This window comes from Pieris napi, chromosome 20 (assembly GCF_905475465.1).
Source record: "Pieris napi chromosome 20, ilPieNapi1.2, whole genome shotgun sequence".
In the NCBI taxonomy this organism is placed as follows: domain Eukaryota; kingdom Metazoa; phylum Arthropoda; class Insecta; order Lepidoptera; family Pieridae; genus Pieris; species Pieris napi.
The window spans coordinates 4,085,667-4,100,114 of record NC_062253.1 but is presented as its reverse complement, the minus strand read 5'-3'; the positions used below and the strand labels follow the sequence as shown (position 1 = coordinate 4,100,114).

Sequence of the window (14,448 nt, the reverse complement as noted above, 5' to 3'; positions counted from 1 at the left end):
GATGAAATGTACGCCTGGTATGCACCGCGAAAATGGGCAAGCGGAGCGGTACTGCAGGACAGTTCTCAACATGCTACGTGTTGAAGTAGGCAACAAAGGTTCCCAATGGTCCGATGTGCTGTGGAGGATGCAGTTCACTATGAATATCTTCAAGCAAAGTACCACGCAGAAATTACCACTACAGTTACTGGTCGGTATTGACGCAGTTACTCCAGTCATCAGATCGTTAGTGCGAGATGTGGCATTTACTAACTCTAATCCCAATCGGGAGGCTCTTTTAACTCTTCGCAGACAACGAGCTTCGGAACTCCTTGCAACCAATAAATAGCGCCACGATGCCTACGTTAACGGGGGTCGACGGCAGCCACTCACTTTTGCTGTCGGAGACTTTGTGTTTGTGAGCAAGACTGCACAAATCACCGGCAAACTGGACTCCGGCATGCGCGAGCCTTACAAGGTTATTCGCGCGTTACCGTGCCACCGTTACGAGTTAGAGCTACTAGCTGGTTCCTATGGGAAAAAGACCCAAGCTGCAGCTGAAAATATGATGTTGTGGCAAGGCGAGTGGACGCCGGATGCGTGCTCAGTTTGTTTTGAGACTGGTGAGTGATGTCGGTGGTGCTAATGTGTTTAGACCACATAGAGAACATGCAAAGGTATGGGTCTCTGTTTCAAATTTTTGTGGTGCTAATGTTTTTAGGCCACATAGAGAACATGCAAAGGTATGGGTCTCTGTTTCAAATTTTTGTGGTGCTAATGTTTTTAGGCCACATAGAGAACATGCAAAGGTATGGGTCTCTGTTTCAAATTTTTGTGGTGCTAATGTGTTTAGGCCACATAGAGAACATACAAAGGTATGGGTCTCTGTTACAAATTTTTGTGGTGCTAATGTGTTTAGGCCACATAGAGAACATATAAAGGTATGGGTCTCTGTTACAAATTTTTGTGGTGCTAATGTGTTTAGGCCACATAGAGAACATACAAAGGTATGGGTCTCTGTTACAAATTTTTCTGGTGCTAATGTGTTTAGGCCACTTAGAGAACATGCAAAATGTATGGGTCTCTGTTTTAACAAATTGTCGCTTATGAGAGCACTAGAAGCCGCTGTCGTTACAACAGTGTATGGCAAGATACTGAGTTTTATTTTTATTTGTGTTAAGTCTGAAGCTATCTAATTCTGTAATTTTTGCTTTTTGATAGACCTTATCTGTGTGCGCTTGAGTGCACGCTTGCGCACATAGTACTGGTAATTGAGAAATAGAGATTAATGTCATTTTTCATCCCTCTAATCCAGGATATATGCTTCAGGCTATAACACTAAACTAAGTAAATTACTTACAAGTTCCTTCTATATTTCAGAGACTGCATTAGACAATAATGAGCAGGTTGCAAGGGATGAAACAAATGAAGAGAGAAATGGCTCTGATGCTAGTGGTGCAAGTAATGCTGCGGTCGAGGACGCCGCACTGTCAGGAACGGCCGTCTTATAAAACAATCTCCACAGAGCAAGTCGGACCGAGTGAGGGGTAACAGAGAGGAGTGGAACTGGGAACACCGGAAATGTGGCGATTGGCGCGCGGACGTGACAGACGCGGGAGTTTTTTGTTATTTATGGTGGCGTTGTGTAAAAGATTGTCTTCTGGTTGCGTATAATTTTCATTGTGGTATTTTAGTTAATTAAAAATTGTTTTGTAAGGTATAAAACTTCCTAGGTTGAGTGTTTTGTTACTTTTAATATTTATCGTTTGTGATTTCCAAGAATATACTAACCAGTGGCGTAGCTACCTAGGGGCTAGGTAGGGCAGTGCCCCGGGGCCCTCAAGCTCAGGGGGCCCTTAAATCCTTACCAGAAATCTCGATCGAACTAAAATTTTGGAAGTTTCTCCATTTTCAAAAAAATATGACAGGTTGCTTATCCAGTAGCTTAGCATTTTTTAAAGTATTTGTATATTTTTATTTGATAAAACCTAATCAGTTTATACAACAGGGGGCCCCATATTTCAATTTGCCCCAGGGCCCTTGGTTGCCTAGCTACGCCACTGATACTAACCTAACCGATCTAAATAATATTTGTTTTTTTGGACAGCTCCGACCTCAATAATAATTATTGTTTATTCAAGCCTCGGCAACTCGGCGTCTTGGTCGCCTTCGGCGACCAAATATTCATATACTAACCTAACCTAACCGATCTAAATAATAATTGGTTTTTTGGACAGCTCCGGCGCTACGGGAAATGCAGCCCCTCCACCCTTGCGTACCAAAGCACAGGCAATTTATTCAATTTCAATGCCTTAACAATTCAAATGCCTGTGCTTTGTTACAGCGGGTGGGGGCTGCTCTGATTCGGTTTTGGGTATGATCGACTACAAGTTATGATCTTGGACAATCTCACTAACTAGTGTATTCTAGAAATAAGAATGAAATTTGGTGATATTATGAAGATACATAAATAAAACCAGAGGTTAAGGTTTGTATATATAATTAATTGCCTCAATTAATTGCATAAACGGATCTTTTTAATTTTTCATAACATTTCTTCTCCACAAATACTCCACAATCACATCGCCAAAGTTTTGTGGATGGTTATAATAGTCTTTTTAAAAAAATCTTTTCACTACACGCCATTGGGACTCAATACGCTGAGTGTGAGTCCCATCTGCTGCAACGAATGGATTATCCGGGTCACTATGATTGACCTTTTTATGGTGATACCCGTGCTCTGCCAGACTATCGTAAGCACGCCAGCAATCTGTGTGGATTGGTGGTGCCCACTTCCACGTGCTTTTTTATCAGGGGCACCAGGACCTCTGCAGACCGCACGTTGTCCGGGCACACCTCCAAGCGCAAGTCCTCGCTTCCATCTTCAATCATACCTAGGACCCAGTGCTCTTCAACTCGTCTTCCTAAAAATAGAAATAAGTAATTAATTATTTAAAAAATTATAATTTGATTAAAAAATTATAATTAACTAGCTGGCCTCGAACATCGTACCGCCTAACAGTCGATTCTTTATTTTTTTTAAATACTTATTCTGCTATTCGGGATACCGGTCTAGCTAGTTAGATAAAAAAAGAAAGTTGATAAGTCAACAAATACATTATGTCAAAAAATAAAAATTTACCTTCCCGGAACCCCTCCACTAACATTTGAACTTTATGATATGGTATTAAAGTTCAAATTGACTTTTAAGTATTATTACGAATATTTTGTATGGGAATATAGAAAAGTGTTGTTTTAGACTTTTTCACTCAATTTTTTTAATTTTTCTCTCCGTAAGAACCATCCTCGTACTTCAAGGAATATTATAAAAAAATATCAGACAAATCGGTCAAGCCGTTTTCATGTTATGTCGTGACAACGGAAAACGGGTTTCATTTTTATATTAATTAATTATGACTTATTTATTACCTTTGTTATATTTGCGCCGGACGAATTTGCTTTCGTCAATTTGTACTATTTTTCCAGGGCCACCTATTTTTCCTTTTATTTGTTGAGTTTCTAAATAATAAATTACAATTACTTCTCGGCAATAACTGTACCAGTCTGTGATGGTGGCCCTGGACAAGCATTTATTTGTTTCGTCACGAAGAGGATCATCGAATATGGCCTCTTCGTGGGACTTGCGATGTGCAAAACAGTACCTACATCAAATAAAATATCCGTGGCAATGGCAAACCCTGACTTCTCGAACCATGTTCCTGTGGCCCTTGATGTATGGGACTTGGCTCTACAACTCCCTCTGCTACATACAAAGGCCCCACCTGTGTTGTTAGCCGTCAAATCCAGGCGCATGAGCTGGCGGTGTACACGGCACATTTTGTTAGCTAAAATGAGCCCATGCTCTTCAGCAAAAGCCAAACACTGCTCCCGGGTTCCCAGTTGCCTGACAAGCCGAGGTAAATTGAACATAGGCAATATTTCGCCTACATATAAATGCCGGCACACATAGAGGTCATCTATTTCAAAATTGGAGCCTGACTCCACAGAGTGAGAAGTGGATGGCCCAGCTAAAAATAAAGACATGATTAATGAACCAAAAATTATGAAAGGTCCCGCGAAACATGTACTTATCTAACATTGATAGACTGTAAGTATATATTATCAATAAAATGTATTGAAAATTTGAAAGATTAAAATAAAATATCTCGAAAACAAGTAATTTCCGCAGAAAAACCTTTTAGTAGAGGTGTGTATAAATAAGTATCTTTACATTAAAGACATTTTTGTATAGAAAAGCTAATTATTTTACCTTCGTTTTCAATAGGAGCGGCGGCAGATTCGGCAGACGACGCCATTTTAACAAGTCAAGTCAAAACACGTATTGCAGACTTAAATCCAACAAACAAGCCAAGGTCGATAAATTGTGCAGATATCAGAATCTAAAAAACAAGCGAAGGTCGATAATTGTGCAGATATCGGAGTCCAAAAACAAGTAAAAGTCGTTAAAAAATATCAAAACTCGGGATTACAAAACTCGCGTACGCAGGATAGCAACGGAATGGCGCATCAAACCAGTGTTCACAACCTGAAAATTATCTTACCGTCAGGAAAATGGCTAAAAATACTATAAAAAATCATATGAAACGTGAAAATAAAATGATTTATAGTTTAAATCCTGTAAACTTGTGTTTTTCAAATTAAAAAAAATAATAATAATTCAATTTAACAGTGCACATAGCATTGTTTGAATTTTTGTTGCAAATATTATATCCTGGTATTTTAAAATTATTATCTTTACACCATGTCTCATTTAGAAGGCAATATTTTGTTGTTTAAAAAATTGAATTAATAAAGGTTTTTTTACTATTTGCACTTTGAATATTAAACTGAACAATACGTAGCTTGGATTGTGTAGAACTAGGCCCTACACAATCCATTATGTTAAATTTTTTAATAATGCATCTTTTATAATTTTCATATTAGTGGGTGTACTGTCATCTTTATTGGCTAATTTCACCAACGTCTGCACTAGGGCCATAAGTACATTGTTGTTGGAAATTATTTGATTTTTAAGGTCCTTAGAAGGGACTATTTTAACTTTATTTACATACGACTTATTTGCAGAGATATTTACAGACTTATTTACAATAACATTACTATTTACAAGTGGTTTTGGTGGTGGGAGTGGAGGGAAATCTGTTTCATTGGTGGTAACTTGTTTTGTTAAGGCAACACTTGCATAAGATATGTTGCTTTTCTTTTCACTAATCTTTATTTTGATAGGACATAATCTAGAAATGGCAAGATGAGGTCCACTGCAATTTATGCAGCTGATCTCGGTTGGTTTATCACATTGCTTATACAAGTGTTCACCTACGCAAATACTACATCTTTGTTTCCCATTACAAATCTTTGCTGAATGATTGAATTTAAAACACCTATAGCACTGTAGTAAAGGTAGAATGTATTCGAAAACTCTGTACGAGAATAGATCGCACTGTACATTATTAGGCAGTACATTAGATAAGAAAATGATGCTTACAGTTTGCAATGCAATGCGCTCTTGACTCTTGTCCTACCTTCTTTGAAAACCTTCTTATTGCCACTATTTCATAAATTGAAGAAAGTTGTGTGTAAAGTTCTTTGTTAGATATATTCGCTGGAACAAATCTAATGATGCCGGTTTTTTCAATTTGCGCTGCCGGTATGAACGCCTTCATGTCATATTTTGTGAGGAAAGTGGTGTTATTAATAAAATTATTGGCCGTATTACATTGCTTGAAAATAACTGCTATTTTATTAGCATAAAGGTCGGCAAGTCTTAAAGAAAGTGTTATTGCTTATAATAAATAACAATTACTGGATTCAGTTGCGTTTATTTTTTGTTATTAAAAATATAGTACTGCTCTATTTGAGTTATATATGATATACCGTATCAACATACACTTGATATATTTGTCTTCCAGAGAATTTTAAAATTTAAATCCACCAACAGAACTATATTTTATTTATTATTTAATGATTAAACATATAACAATTTAATAAACATATGGTATTGATGTGTGTTTACATTCCTTTATTTGACGTCATTCGAGGGGCTTTAAGTACTAATTAAATAAAATGAACAAAGGGCTTATTAATTTTGATTAAATAAATGTATATTTTTTCAGAAAAAATGACGTACGATAGTAATCGAACCAGAGCGTGACAAGACAGCAGCTGGATAACACCGTAACTGCCTGCTTCCAAAGGAACGATCCTTCTCCATTCCATTCCTCTACTTCATGAGGGAGGCCTTTGAGTTCTTTATCATAATATGCATATGTTGCAGGTAAACCGAATCTTCCAGAGAATTACCAAGAGACGACGTGGAGAAAATTACGAGAGGCTGTAATCGCCATACAGACCTCAAAATCAATAGATTATTCGCTGGAAGAGCTATACCAGGCAGTAGAAAATATGTGTAGTCATAAGGTAATCTATTTGAGATTTTCTGAATAAAGTTTTGCTATTCACCTCTTTACATTGATGCCATGGGACTGTTGAAATATTTTTAATACTGTAAATTATATTTTTCGATCAATAACAATAATTCTGGACAATTGCTTCCAAAAATTTAAGTCACAAATAAGGGGGTTATTTAAATCCAAAATCCTTTTCTTTATTATCCTTATTATATACCTGAACGATCCGATGAAGAAAGATATTTATTTACTTCTATATTCTTAACTATTAAGTTATTGGTAAATTAAGATTGTCTAGGTGGCCTCACAGTTATAAAGGACGTATGATAGTAATCGAACCAGAGCGTCACAAGACAATGGTTGGCGAACTGCTGGCTTTCAAAGAGCAGCTGGATAACATCGTAACTGCCTGCTTCCAAAAGAACGATCGCTTCCTCTACTCCATGAGGTAGGCCTTTGAGTTCTTTATCAACCAGCGTCAGAATAAGCCTGCTGAACTATATTACACTATAGTACACTACTATGAACATGCAGTGGAGCTGTCACTATAATTAAAATTTTCTTTTCCAAAATATATTTTTGCGTTATAACAAAATATGTTTCTCTAAAGCGGTCTGGTGGCTCAGGGAGCGTTCGAGTATTACGTAACGAATTTTTTTTTCTTTTGTAAAACGTAACGATGCGAGGCGGGAATTGAATTACGCGTTATTGTTAATATTATTTTCCACTTTACAGTTCCTTACACCACATAATGGTAACTTTTAGGTATAAAGAGTCACTGGGTGGTCACAAAACGTTTACTATTGGGTACCGAAAAACGTTACGACGCGTTACGGGGGTGTCGATAATCTCCGAAAATTGCGTGACGTACTACTTGAACGCTACCTCACCCAGTCTATGAATAGCAGAGATTCTGGAAGGAATGGCCTTAATAGAGCAAGTATTTAGTTACAGTGGATAAATACAATTTTTTTAAAGTTAAGATTTTTAAACATTCAATGAGCTCTCTCACCAATAAGTTCAGCAGGCTAATTCTGTCGCTAGTTGATAAAGAACTCAAAGGCCTTTCTCATGGAGTAGAAGAAGAGATCGTGCCTTTGGAAGCAGCCAGCCACGATGTTGTGCAGCTGTTCTTTGAATTCCAGCAGTTCCCCAACCATTGTCTTATCACGCTTTGGTTCTATTTCTATCATACGTCCTTTATAACTGTGAGGCCATCTAAAAGTGAAAAATTTAGTTGGGTTGAGTAACATTCATACGTCGCTTTTGACATTAAAATTTACTATGGTAAACCTAGACAATCATTTGGATTTTAATCGTTTTATTGGTTTAATAGTTAAGAATATAGAAGTAAATAAACATCTGTCATCATCGGATTGTTCAGGTATATAATAAGGATAATAAAGAAAAGGATTTTGGATTTAAATAACCCCCTTATTTGTGACTTAAATTTTTGTAAGCAATTGTCCAGAATTATTGTTATTGATCGAAGAATATAATTTACAGTATTAAAAATATTTCAACAGTCCCATGTCATCAATGTAAAGAGGTGAATAGCAAAACTTTATTCAGAAAATCTCAAATAGATTACCTTATGACTACACATATTTTCTACTGCCTGGTATAGCTCTTCCAGCGAATAATCTATGGATTTTGAGGTCTGTATGGCGATTACAGCCTCTCGTAATTTGCTCCATGTCGTCTCTTGATAATTCTCTGGAAGATTCGGTTTACCTGCAACATATGCATATTATTTAACCAAATGTCATAAAGGTTATGAAAATACGTCTGCAGGTCACAAGTATAAACACACTTTTAAAGTTCTTCATAACCAGCTTCTTAGCAGTCGTCCCAGGCTTGTTCAATGACGAGGCCAGTTTTAATGCTATACTACTTCCATTTGAATTGGGATTTAAAATTGAAAAACTCGCTTTCTATTCACTAGAACTCATGTCGTCTAATTTTGCTCTTTTCGTGCAATGTTCGCTATTGGTATGAGAGCGCTTTCTACACTGATTACCCTCCTCAACCAAATCTTGCGTTTTATCTAATTCCGACATAAGAAAGCATATTATGGCCGCAGCTACAACGTAATTTAATATAATAAAATTTAAAGTATAAGAAATTATAAAACCACCATTAAAAATAATTGCTTTTCTTTTTAGAAAATCGAAATTCGAAATAGAGTTCGCTATTATGAATATTTTTTAAACAATTGGCTTTTCGAATTTCGGCCAGGCTAAACGACAGGACGCGAACTACAGAGTATAAATAGCTCCAAGTTTAGGACTATACTTCTTTGTCTTGTATATTATATAATTCTGTTTAAAATGAAGTCAACAATCTTGTGAAACAAACATAATTTTAAAACAATCTTTATAAAATAAAATTTATATTGATTATCGCAACGGAAATGTCACATTCGTTAAAGTGTTTCAATACTTAATTCTTATTTTAAAGTCAATTATTAATATAATTAAAGTATTATGCTTCAACTTAATTTGTTCAACGAAGTCATCCTAGCCACGACTTGATTGAGAGCTCCGTCGAACAGGATGGTAGGGCGAGTGGGTACACGTACTGCTTCTTCATTGGCGACTGCTGTCACTGTGTACCCTATATGCGTTTGATAATGGTGACACTGTGTGTTCCATGTGGTCATGGATACCTCGCGCTTGCTGCCATGGGCCGAGAAGTTGTCCATGCCCGCTGGAAGGTCCCTAAGTTTTGAGCTTGCGGATCCCGACATAGGCAAGGGGGCCTGAAAGGTTGATTTGAACAGTTTTGTGGCTTGTTCATCGCCCGTTATGTCCGTGAAGTCTGCCATAATTAACAGCCAGTTACAGTTGCTGCAGAGTTCCGTTTGCGGGTACCTGTCAAGTGTGCACGTCGTAAATACTTTCCGACGATATTAATATATTTTTGTGGTTAAATTCAAGTGTTTCACCATAAATTGTTTGAAAACTGCAGTTCAGCAGCCTATTCACCAGGATCACTACGAAAACTGTCGAAAATCCAAGGGAAAACAGAGATAAGTGGCGAAATATTTGCTCAAAAACATACATATAACTATAACATCAACAGATTAATAGCCGAGTTTGAGGTTAGAGCGTAGACTTTGACCGAACGAGAAGTGTCACTATCATTTACTGTCACTGGCAAGCCTGTCAAGAGTATTTACGCCAGTAAGCCTACAACTCAGTGTTGCCAAGATAATTGCCAACAGTGGGAATTTTTATCAAAATTAAGGGAGAAATTTTCCGAATTGAAAAATGGATAAACAAATAGAAACGCTGTTCAGCAAAATGAAAATAGAGCTTGAGAAACAGACTGCGGATATAACCATGAACCTTAGGAAAAGTTTGGAAGTAACATTAGATGAAAAGTTAAAACCACTCACTGAAGAAACGAAGCAACTTAAGGAAGAGGTCGATATTTTAAATAAAAAAGTGAGAAGCTTAGAAAGAGAAGCAAGGAAAAACAACTTGATCATCTACGGAGTTGAGGAATCCGAGAAGGACAACACTGATCTCCTTGAACTTGTGCTAAAAACTTTGAACTATTGTAGTAACGAAAGTATGGAAAAATGGGATAAGTGGGAGATTAGTAATGTTCGGAGACTTGGTGAGAAAAATGCAGAGAAATCGAGACCAATATTAGTGACACTCACACTATTTTGGAGAAAAGTACAAGTTCTTAAAAATAGTAAGGCCCTCCCAAAGTCCCAACCAACGTTTTTGTCACTGAAGACTTCCCGAAAGACATTTTAAACAAACGAAAGGAGTTAAGAATCAAATTAAAAGAGGAACTAGGCAAAGGAAAGGTTGCTTTCATTCGATATGATGAATTAATTATCAAAGAAACTGGCAACGAAAAAAGAAAACGTTCTCCCTCGAATTCTCCAAATACTCCCACTAAAAATCAAAAGAACAGAGAAACTTCAAAAAAGCCCACAAAAATCACCAAAACTAATGCTCCCATCTTCACTAAGCAACAATCACACCCGACTAATGACCAGAATAACCAATAGCAGACAAAAAACTCCTCCATCCGGAATGAACTACTAAATACTGAAACAATTAAAACTAACACACCAATTACAACAAGTCCCAACCCGGCTGGTCCCCGTGGGACTTTAAGCGACCACCACCCTCCATCAAAAAGAACAACCAGAAAACAAAACTCATTAAAAATATGTACATACAATGTGAAGTCTTTAGCTACAACAACAAGGTTTCTCGAACTGATACTGGCACTAGAAAAAGTAGAACATGATATCGTAGGACTTGCCGAAGTAAGAAGAATGGGGATTGGCATCGAAGAGCATGAGAACCACATATTTTGCTTTATAGGTGAAACAAAAGGCCTTCATGGAGTGGGCTTTTTAATAAAGAAAAATCTAAAACAGAATATAGTTAACTTTAATGGCATTTCAGAAAGAGTAGCCCTACTTCAAATGAAAATTGACAATAAAGCTTTATCACTAATACAAGTCTATGCCCCGACAGCGAACGCGAACAACGATGATATCGACAAGTTCTATGCAGATCTAGCAAAAGCTCACGACTTAGCAGATGAAAAATTAATAGTTATGGGAGACTTTAATTCAAAGATTGGACACCGTCAAGAACATGAATGTTTAATAATGGGACAACACGGTTACGGCAACCGAAACGAAAGAGGCGAACGATTAATACAATATGCTTACGAGCATAAACTCTTAATATTGAATACCTTTTTTAAGAAAAAGCCTAGCCGTAGGTGGACCTGGAATTCTCCCGACGAAACGACAAAAAATGAAGTAGACTTCATAATGTACAACAATTCAAAAAACATTTCAAATCTCGAAGTAAGTATTAAATAAGATTAACTTTCCTTCCGACCACAGACTTTTGCGAGCGTCCTTCGATCTAGGTACACCAAAACTGAGTCGAAAAAACTTTAAACTAACTTCAAAATCATTAAAAACTAAAAACTAATTATTTAAAAGCACTAGAAACTAACTTGTCTAAACAAAGTGAAACACTAGAAAAAACACAAGATATCCAGATTTACTATGACAATCTTGAAAAAATCATCATCTCTAGTCTAAATACAAAAATGGAAAACAGCAAAAGAGAACATAAAATACTTAAAAAAGAAACACTAGATTTGATATCCCAACGAACGGAATTAAAGTCTACTAAAAATAAAACTAAAGAATTAAAAGAAGAACTAAAATCTCTTTATAAGAAAACTAACAAGGCGATTAGAGAAGACTATCAGAATTACAGAAAGACAATTATAGAGAAAAACTTGATAAAATTTAGAAGTGCTAAACGGGCCTACAAAGAACTGAGCACACATAAAAGCTGGATTCAAAACCTCAGCCAAAAACAAAAAGAAACCAAATCACGACAAGAAATAATTAAATGCGCAACAGCCTACTATAGAGAGCTTTACAAAAACATGCCGGACAGTAACAACTTAACAGAGACTATGAATAATGAGCTTGAAAAGGAAACTAAAATTGACGAAATCTCAGAAAAAGAAGTATTAAAGCACATCATAACATTAAAATCAGAAAAAAGTCCTGGCCCAGACAATATCAGTAACGAAGCCTTAAATGTGGGAGCTCCACTGCTTTTCACATTCTTGACTAGACTGTTTAATATGGTATTTATTTCTGGAACTGTCCCGTATCAATGGTGCAAGTCTGAAATTGTCCTGCTGTATAAAAAAGGAGATCCAAGAGATATCAGTAACTATAGGCCGATCAGTTTGTTATCCAGCATCTACAAACTTTTCTCATCACTATTGTTAAGCAGAATAGCAGACAAAATTGACCTCATGCAGCCAGTAGAACAAGCCGCCTTTCGCTCCAAGTTTTCAACAATAGACCACATCCATACAATCGAACAACTTTTAGAAAAATGTAAAGAATTTAATTATCCTCTATATATAGGGTTTGTGGACTATCTTAAGGCATTTGATAGCATCACTCACTGCTCCATTTGGGAAGCATTAACATCTTGCAATATAAACTACTGCTATACAAAAGTGATCCAAAACATCTACTCAAACAGTACAAGTTCAATACGATTGGAAAACAAAGGGGAAGAAATTAATATTGAAAGAGGTGTGAGGCAAGGGGATCCACTCTCTCCTAAACTTTTTATAGCAGTTCTGGAAATGATATTTCAAAAATTGGACTGGAAATCGAATGGTATATGGATTGGCAATAGACAACTTAGCCACATAAGATTTGCAGACGATATTGCACTTTTCGCCAACTCTGCTTCAGAACTTCAGCAAATGATGCAATCTTTGAACAACGAAAGCAAAAAGGTTGGCTTACACATGAACGCCAGTAAAACTAAGGCTCTAACAAACAGTCTGCAGAGACCTATACAAATAGATGGGCACCAGATCCAATATGTAAAGGAATATGTCTATCTAGGGAAACAAATTTCCTTCAACAGCAACAGCAATGAACAAGAAATTGAAAGAAGAATTAGAAGCTCATGGAACAAGTTTTGGTCACACAAAGAAATTTTAAAAGGATCTTATAATTTAGAACTAAAAAAGACGGTAATGGATGTCTGCATTTTGCCTTGCCTCACCTATGGTAGCCAAACATGGGTGTACACTAATAAGGCCAGAAACAGATTGCTTTCTACACAACACGCCATGGAAAGGAGTATGCTAAGGCTAAGGAGGTTACATAAAGTTAGTAACAAAACCATTAGAGAAAGGACGAATGTTACAGATGTTCTCAAACATGCTCTAAAAATGAAATGGCGCTGGGCAGGACATGTAGCCAGGGTCTCAGACCAAAGATGGAGTCTCAAAATAACAAAATGGAGAGGCCCCCTAGGGAACAGACATCGGGGCAGACCAAAAATGAGGTGGATGGACGACATTGCCAAAGTGGCAGGCACAAACTGGCTAGAGAAAGCAAGGGATAGACAGGTTTGGAATGGGATGGAGGAGGCATATACCCGGATGGGGTCAAGGCTTCAATAAATTATACTAACATAGTTTAAGAAATATACTAACTCAAAATAGGTTGTAAACAAAAAAAATTGTAAGTCTTGAATAAATATGCTTTATTATTATTATTATACAGTTGCTTCGCAAATTTTTCTGAGCATGCGTGACTGCTCGGCGTTAAGAGAAATCACTTTCTGCTCGTTCCTTATAATTGAGATCACGATCAAGACAATAGCCAACAACACCAGTGTCAGCAGAGTGATCAGTTTGAACTTGCTTTGAACACTAGAACGTTGGTCCAAGTGCTCTTCAGAGCCCAGTGGGCTAGATGTATCCATGTGAAGTACCAACGTTTCAATCAGTAGGTTTCACAGATTCGTTTCTTTGCTCTTCTTAAAATGACTTAAATACTAAACACGTACAATCGTACCTTCTAACTATCGTGGGTCTGTCCTCACATGCAGTGGTTGCCTCTTCCGGTCCTCTCTGCAACTTAATTTGTATTTTTTAAAATTAAACAAATTGAAGAGTTAAGTAAGCTGTCAGAAGGTTATATGAATTATTGTTAAACGTCATCTAATGTGCTGACTATCTCAACTAATGTCACTGTCATGTACTGAATTGGTAACTCGAATGCATCGATATTAAGGGTATGTTCCGATATACACTGCGAGTACTGTATAGTGCTCCCACTGTTCAAAAATTTGTTCCGCTATGGACTGCAGTATACAGCCGCAGCGTCCTAGGAAATATATGACGTCACAAATCCCCGCTATACTTCTACTGCGAGCACTGGCGTTTTCGAGGTAAGGTACTCGCAGTGCTTTGATCACGTGATCAATCAAAACCACTTGAATGCCTAACGGCTGATATAACTTACAGTTTAATAACAAACATTTAAAATTCTTACTTACTTTCTTTGTAGTATTAATTCAATTGACAGTTAATATTAATATAGATTTTTTTAATGCGATAATACTCCAATAATAGTTTTTCTTGTTGAATTGAAAAACTTTGATGCACTCATTTGAAAACTGTGTCGAAAAACGAAGCTGACTAGTATACTGGACTG

At 36.8% G+C, this 14,448-nt stretch overlaps 1 long non-coding RNA gene across 4 annotated transcripts; it reads right to left on the bottom strand.

The window, feature by feature from the left end:
• Positions 1-2,462: 2,462 nt before the first annotated feature.
• LOC125059986 lies at positions 2,463-14,019 on the bottom strand. Of its 4 annotated transcripts, none has more exons than XR_007118752.1 (5): positions 13,807-14,019; positions 6,125-9,277; positions 4,250-4,525; positions 3,409-4,007; positions 2,463-2,903 (listed from the first exon to the last, which is right to left on the bottom strand). It is a non-coding gene; the product is annotated as an uncharacterized LOC125059986 (long non-coding RNA). The 4 variants fall into 4 exon arrangements; XR_007118753.1 differs by having other exon boundaries at positions 6,125-9,165; XR_007118754.1 differs by having other exon boundaries at positions 6,125-9,113.
• Positions 14,020-14,448: the final 429 nt, after the last annotated feature.